This window comes from Mastomys coucha, unplaced genomic scaffold, assembly GCF_008632895.1.
Source record: "Mastomys coucha isolate ucsf_1 unplaced genomic scaffold, UCSF_Mcou_1 pScaffold23, whole genome shotgun sequence".
Taxonomy (NCBI): Eukaryota; Metazoa; Chordata; class Mammalia; order Rodentia; family Muridae; genus Mastomys; species Mastomys coucha.
This window is the reverse complement of record NW_022196906.1, coordinates 107,771,491-107,779,751: the sequence shown is the minus strand read 5'-3', so window position 1 is coordinate 107,779,751 and position 8,261 is coordinate 107,771,491. Positions and strand designations below refer to the sequence as shown.

Here is an 8,261-nt window from a genome sequence, read left to right as displayed (position 1 = left end):
AAAAAAAAAAAAAAAGAACAATGTGAAAGACTTCTTTGATATGAACAACAGTATAATTTTGAAGGATATTCCAACATATACAAAGGTGTTTTAAAACAGGGCAACTTCCAGGAAAGTGCAGGCACGTGGCAGTAGCTGGTTACTTCTTGAAATGACAGCAGGAAGCTCGACCTTACCACCATTCCATGCAAGGACACAAGAAAAAGGCAAAGCTAAAAACTTTAGAACTGAATAGTAGGTCAGGTGTGGTGACCAAGCTTGGAATCCTGGCACCTGGAAGGCTGAGCAGCCACACGGTAGCTCACTCAATGCCTGTCTAGGCGACACAGTAAAAACTTGTCTCAAAAACCCTAAATCAATCATTAATTGGCAACCTTAAATAACAAACTTCAAAAAATGAAGTGAAACAATGGGAACAAAATCTATGATGCTGTGTTTAGGAACACACGTGAAAGAAATGAGGGTTTGGAATTAAATTTGATTATATAAACCTTCATTTATTATACACAAAAAAACAATATTAGCAAGTTATTATTTATTTTTTAAAAGATTTATTTATTTATTATATGTGAGCACACTGTAGCTGTCTTCAGACACACCAGAAAAGGGCATCAGATCTCATTACAAATGGTTGTAAGCCATCATGTGGTTGCTGGGAATTGAACTCAGGAACTCTGGAAGAGCAGTCAGTGCTCTCGACCACTGGACTATCTCTCCAGCAGCAAGTGATTATTATACCACAGCTGGTAGGCAGTAGCTATCTAAGAGCTGATGGTTAAGATACTATCTTTCAGCTCCACCTCTACTCTTCTGAGATGTTGAAACTAAAACCGACCCAAGTGTCATCTTTCTGTTAGTTTCAATGGTTTTCTATTAAGCTCTATCAATAGGTGATGCAACTGAAAGCTGCAGGAATTAGAGACTCATTCCTTTTACAGGGGGTGGGGGGCACCCTGTCCTTGTCAGTAAAACTCTCAGAACTCTGGCAGAGCACTCATTCCAGCTGATAGTTTCCCTAACCCTTGCTGACTCTGCTCACGGTGCTCAGAAGAGAGCACCAGCCAGCTCATCCCTTTCGCAGGGAGCTGAGTCCTAGACTTATGGGTATCTCTTTAAAGTTCTACAGTCTTTTATTAGTGTCTTAAATACAATTAGAATGGTCATTTTATACACATATGTAGTTTGTTTCTATAGTATATATCTACTTCCATTACTGACTACATGCTAATTCTCTTCTCTGCCCAGCCATGTCTTTTTCCTGTTGTCACTTTGGGGCAGGGTAGGAAGAGTTTAATTAGGGTTGTTTCAGAGTTTGTTTAGAGAAGCATGAGCTACACTAGGAACACATCTCTCTCTCACACCATCCATTAACTGTGCAAAATCATCAAGGAGGAGAGGCGAGTTATGAGCCCCTCCCTCTCTATGACAGCGTTCCGAGACTCAACCTTTGCCATGTAATCAAGGTAGCTGTGAGTTGAAAAGCGCAACAGTCACATGATGCCTAGAGGGTGCATCAAATGCATACACTCTTCTCTCCTATTTCTTCCACCACTTACATTCTTTCCTGCCTTTCTTCTACAATGTTCCATGAACCTTGGAAGGGGTGATAGGATGTCCCATCTGTGGCCAGGTAGTCAATAGTCACAGACCATTCTATGAGATTCTGAAGTGTCCCAGACCATAACAGCACTAGCCCATGGTGAGACGCTCCAGTTACTGCGGCCTCTACATTGGCACCCAGAGCTCTAGGGATAATAGCTGCCACATGCTCTCTTTCCACAATCTTTTTTTTGTTTTTTAAATTATTTATTTTATGTGTGTTTTTTGTCTATTTGTATGCCTATGTATGTGTTTACCTTTTAGAAGATGTCAGATCTGCCAGAGCTAGTGTTTCAGGAAGTTGTTAATCACTCAGTATGGATGTTAAGAACTAAATTCAGACTGTCTGCAACAGTAATATGCTTTCTTAACTACTGAGCCATCTCTTCAGCCCTATTTTCATAATTCACCAAAAACCACTGAGTATGCCTAATCTGAAAATTCAAAGTCTGAAGTGCTCCAAGAGTTGAGACATTTTGAACACTGTGGTAAGTACTATCTATTCACAGTCAGTTTAACTGTACTTAGAATCCAGTCTACAACCTCTGTAAGAGTGTTTCTAAAAAGGGTAAAAGAAGAGGGAGATCCAACTTTAAATGTAGATGACACCTTTCCATGTGCTGGGGTCAGAGATGGAATAAAAAGGAGAAAGAGAGCTTGTAGTAATAATTTTGGAGTTTTGGTTAAAAAACAAACAAAGAACCCACAGAAATAGTACAACTATGATTTTTCTCCTGCTCTAGCAGGTGGGTGATTTCACAGCTGCAGATAGTTTCTGTGGTGTGTGACATTTGGAGTTCTGGGGAGTTTTCTTTTACAGGGTATATAAACGATAGGGCCCTAAGAGGAGGGATGGGTTGTTAGCTGTTGTGGTTGCCATTTGTTAATTAGTCATGCCCAAAGGAAAAAACAAGAAGAATAAATTAGATATCCTGATGGCAAAGATCACACTTGCCCGAGGAACTCCATGAGCCTACTCAGCAGGAAGCAGTCTAACAATAAGGCCACCTCCTTTCAGACCCTTGACCTTATGCAGGGAACTACTTTCCTCTCCCTCTATCCTCTTGTCTCTCCAATTTAGTATGAAGGGGTTGAAAGAGTGGAGAAGGGTGGTAGAAAGAAGAAACCCTGGAGTAGCAAAAGTCAAGCTACAGGGGGCTAGGGAGAGTGGGAAAGTTGATTTCAAATGCTGTAGAGAAAATGGTAGGGAAGTATTGTGGATGGGCCTAGTGCTGTTCTTGTGAACCAATCTCCTAATGAACAAAGCAGCCAATCAGTGGGCGAGTAGGCAGGACTTCCAGGTTGGATGGAGGAAGCAGGAGAGAGACTCTTGGAACGGGGACAGCATAAGGATAAGATGCAGCTGCTAGAGTTTTCAGGTATCATGGCAGATTCGCAAGGATTTGCCACCAGAAGAATCGGATTTTAATAAGGCTTACAAAATTACGTTTTGGTTGTTGCGCCCAGAGACTGAGTTAACCACTGTTTCTGAACTAAGTTTGTGTTGCATTTTCCTTCATGTGGAGGCTTATCTGGGCTCAAGAGAGACAGGTACAGCAGCAAAGCGTGGGTTTGCCGTGGGGATTTGAAGCATGGTGCTAGCATAGTAGCAACCCACCACTGGGAACCTAACGAGCTGGGTGGAAAAATTGTGGAGTTCTGAGTTAAGTCTCCATGCCACCAGTACATGGCCAGCCAGGTCACCAGGGCAAAGGCACAAGTGCAGGAACGTGCCAGTTTGTCTTTTAATATCTCCCACAACAGGGGAGGAAGAGATGTATGTTTTTTTCCAAGAGGCCAGCAAAAAGTTTATTACAGCTGCTACCAATGGGATATCCCTGCTTTGCTGCCAGAGGGGATTTCTGTTTTGTTTTTTTCTTCTTTGTATATTCTGTTTCAAACAAGGATAGAAGAATGGCTGAGCAGTTGGAAAAATTGTGGGTGGAAATGGAGGGGCCTGAGAAAGAAAGAATGGCTGAAGTAGGGAACAATCTGATCAAACAGATCGTTTCGGGAGAAAATATTAATCTCAAAACCAACCTTGCCAGGAAAGTGGGAGGAGGGGTGGCCCTGGGTTACAAGATTACCATCAGCTTTCCCAGTAGTCATACATCATATGCCTGCTAACAGTGTGGAATATGGTTATGGCAAGATAGGGTGGCGTCCTACAAAAATGATAGATCTAAGGCATTTTAAAGAGTCTATGATAGCTCCCTGCTTTGCCTGCTTACATTATGGGACTAAGCAACTGCTAGATCCTTAGACTTCCATTCATAGCTGCTGCAGACCATTGTTGGAAGTTGGACCCCAGACTCTGCCCATTGTTGGATTAATTGAACTGCAGACTACAAACCGCAGTAGTCCTCTGGTGAAATCTGTGTCTATACAATCCAAGATACTAAGCACAGCATTGCTTGTCCTCACGGAGCTGTCTTAGGAAGGACTCAGGACAGACAACTGATCCACAGCCATCTGTGCCTGGGTTTTACCAGAGGAGAGCTGATCTCCCAGAAGTGCTGACACAAGCTTACAGACCCACAGGAGGAATAAGCTTTAGTCAAAGACAGCAAGAACATCTAACACCAGAGATCAACAGATGGTGAAAGTCAAACACAAGAATCCTACCAATAGAAACCAAGATGACTTAGCTTCATCAGAACCTAGTACTCCCACCATAGTAAGTCTTGGATATCCCAAAACACCGGAAAAGCAAGATTTGGATCTAAAATCATATCTCACCATGGTGCTAGAGGAATTTAAGAAGAACATGAATAACTCCCTTAAAGAAATACAGGAGAACACAGGAAAAGAGGTACAAGCCCTTAAAGAGGAAACAGAAAAAAAATTGCTTGAAGAATTACAGGAGATCACGAGTAAACAAGTAGAAAAGCTTAAAGAGGAAACACAAAAATCCCATAAGAAATTACAGGAAAGCACAAACAGGTGAAGGAACTGAGAAAAACCATCCAGGACCTAAAAATGGAAGTAGAAACCGTTAAGAAATCACAAAGAGAAACAACTCTGGAGTTAGAAATCGTAGGAAAGAAGTCAGGAAACAGATCCAAGCATTACCAACAGAATACAAGAGATAGAAGGGAGAATCTCAGGCGCAGAAGATACCATACAAAACATTGACACAACAGTCAAAGAAAATGCAAAATGCAGTAAAGTTCTTGACCCAAAACATCCAGGAAATCCAGGACACAATGGAAGTTCAAACCTAAGTATAATAGGAATAGAAGAGAGTGAAGAACTCTAACTTAAAGAGCCAGTAAATGTCTTCAACAAAATTATAGAAGAAAACTTCCCTAACCTAAAGAAAGAGATACCCATGAACATACAAAAAGCCTATAGAACTCCACATAGACTGGACCAGAAAAGAAATTCCTCTTGCCACATAATAGTCAAAACACCAAGTGCACAAATAAAAGAAAGAATACTAAAAGCAGTAAGGGAAAAAGATCAAATAACATATAAAGGCAGGCTTATCAGAATTACACCAGACTTCTCACCAGAGACTATGAAGGCTAGAAGATCCTGGGCAGATGCCATACAGACCCTAAGAGAACACAAATGCCAGCCCAGACTACTATACCCAGCAAAACTCTCAATCACCATAGATGGAGAAACCAAAGTATTCCATGACAAAACCAAATTCACACAATATATTTCCACAAATCCAGCCCTTCAAAGGATAATAAATGGAAAACTCCAACACAAGGAGGGGAACTACATCCCTGAAAAAGCAAAAATGTAATCTTTCAATAAAACTCAAAGAAGATAGCCACATGAACGGAATGCCAACTCTAACAACAAAAATAACAGGAAGCAACAATTACTTTTCCTTAATATCTATTAATATCAATGGACTCAACTCCCCAATAAAAAGACATAGACTATCAGACTGGGTACGTAAACAGGACCCAACATTTTGTTGCATACAGGAAACCCACCTCAGTGACACAGACAGACACTACCTCAGAATAAAACAATCCTCCAAGCCAATGGTCCCAAGAAAAAAAGCTAGAGTAGTCATTCTAATATCGAATAAAATCGACTTTTACCCTAAAATGATCAAAAAAGATAAGGAGGGACACTTCATATTCATCAAAGGTATGATCTACCAAGATGAACTCTTAATTCTGAACCTCTCTGTTCCAAATAAAAGGGCACCTACATTCATAAAAGAAACTTTACTAAAGCTGAAAGCACACACTGCACCGCACACAATAATAGTGGGAGATTTCAACACACAACTCTCTGCAATGGACAGATCATGAAAACAGAAACTAAACAAAGACACAGTGAGACTAACAGAAGTTATGAAACAGATGGATTTAACAGATATATATAGAACTTTTTATCCTAAAACAAAAGTATATACCTTCTTCTTAGCACCTCATGGTACCTTCTCCAAAATTGACCATATAATTGGTCACAAATTAGGCCTCAACAGATACAAGAAGATTGAAATAATTCTTTGTATTCTATAAGGACACATGGACTAAAGCTGCTCCTCAATAACAACATAAAGAATAGAAAGCCCACATACACGTGGAAGCTTAACAATATTCTACTCAATGATAACTTGGCCAAGGAAGAAATAAAGAAAGAAATTAAAGACTTTCTTGAATTTAATGAAAATGAAGCCACAACATGTGGAAAGCCGCTTGAGTCGCGCCCCAAGGCAGCGCTGGCTTCCGCCATCCTGAGAGCAAGGGGTCTCCTAAACAAAGCCCTTATTTGGCTAAGCTTGCTGCCCTTGGTTGCTTCTGCTTTTGGTGACCTATCTGCTTTTGCCACGTGGCCAATAGGGATTTGGCTAAGCTTAGGAGTACTTAACAGCCGAGGGCGTCGCCTTTGGTGCTGAAGACTATTGAAGGTTCCTGAATAAACTGCTAAAAGAAGAGCTCATGGGTCGTGTCTTTCTTGCTGGTTGAGGCGGACGCGATAACAACATACCCAGACTTATGGGACACAATGAAAGCAGTCCTAAGAGGAAAACTCATAGCTCTGAGTGCCTCCAAAAAGAAACTGGAGTGAGCATACACCAGCAATTTGACAGCACATCTGAAAACTCTAGAACAAAAAGCAAATTTACCCAAGAGGAGTCAATGGCAGGAAATAATCAAACTCAGGGCTGAAATCAACCTAACAGAAACAAAAAGAACTATAGAAATAATCAACCAAACCAGGAGCTGGTTCTTTGAGAAAACTCAACAAAATAGATAAACCCTTAGTCAGACTAACTAGAGGGCACAGAGTCAGTATCCTAATTAACAAGATCAGAAATGAAAAGAGAGATATAACAACAGACACTGAGGAAATCCAAAAAATCGGAAGAGCATACTACAAAAGCCTATACTCAATAAAACTGGAAAACCTGGATGAAATGGACAATTTCCTAGACAGATACCAGGAACCAAAGTTAAATCAAGATCAGAAAAAGGATCTAAAGGATCCCATATCTACTAATGAAATAGAAACAGTCATTAATAGTCTCCCAACCAAAAAAAGGCCAGGACCAGATGGGTTTAGTATAGAGTTTTATCAAACCTTCAAAGAAGACCTAATATCAATACTCCTCAAACTATTCCACAAAATTAAAACAGAAGGTACTCTACCCAATTCGTCCTATGAAGCCACAATTACTCTTATACCTAAACCACACAAAGACCTAACTAAGAAGAAAACTTCAGACCAATTTTTCATGAATATCGATGCAAAAATACTCAATAAAATTCTTGCAAACCAAATCAAAGAACACATCAAAACGATCATCCACCATGATCAAGTAGGCTTCATCCCAGGGATGCAGGGATGGTTCAATATACGAAAATAAAAACCCATGATCATTTCATTAGATGCTGAGAAAGCATTTGACAAAATCCAACATCCCTTCATGATAAAAGTCTTGGAAAGATCAGGAATTCAAGGCCCATACTTAAACGTAGTAAAAGCAATATACAGCAAACCAATAGCCAACATCAAACTAAATGGAGAGAAACTTGAAGCAATCCCACTAAAATCAGGGACTAGACAAGGCTGCCCACTCTCTCCCTACCTATTCAATATTGTACCTGAAGTCCTAGCCAGAGCAATTAGACAACAAAAGGAGATCAAAGGGATACAAATTAGAAAGGAAGAAGTCAAATTATCACTATTTGCTGATGATATGTTAGTATACTTAAGTGACCCCAAAAATTCCACCAGAGAGCTCCTAAACCTGATAAACAACTTCAGCAGAGTAGCTGGATATAAACTTAACTCAAGCAAATCAGAGGCCTTCCTCTACACAAAGGATAAACAGGATGAAAAAGAAATTAGGGAAACAACACCCTTCACAGTTGGTACAAATAATATAAAATAACTTGGTGTAACTCTAAGCAAGTAAAAGATCTATTTGACAAGAACTTCAAGTCTCTGAAGAAGGAAATTGAAGAAGATCTCAGAAGATGGAGAGATCTCCCATGCTCATGGATTGGCAGGATTAATATAGTAAAAATGGCCATCTTGCTGAAGGCAATCTACAAATTCAATGCAATCCCCATCAATATTCCAACTCAATTCTTCACAGACTTAGAAAGGGCAATCTGCAAATTCATCTGGAATAACAAAAAACCCAGGATAGCCAAAACTACTCTCAACAATAAAGGAACCTC

General features: G+C 40.1%; 1 protein-coding gene across 28 annotated transcripts in view; it reads right to left on the bottom strand.

Annotated features, from left to right (window-relative positions):
• The window catches only part of Clasp2 (cytoplasmic linker associated protein 2), a 193,168-nt gene that overhangs the window by 93,227 nt on the left and 91,680 nt on the right, over nucleotides 1-8,261 (bottom strand). The window lies entirely within an intron of this gene.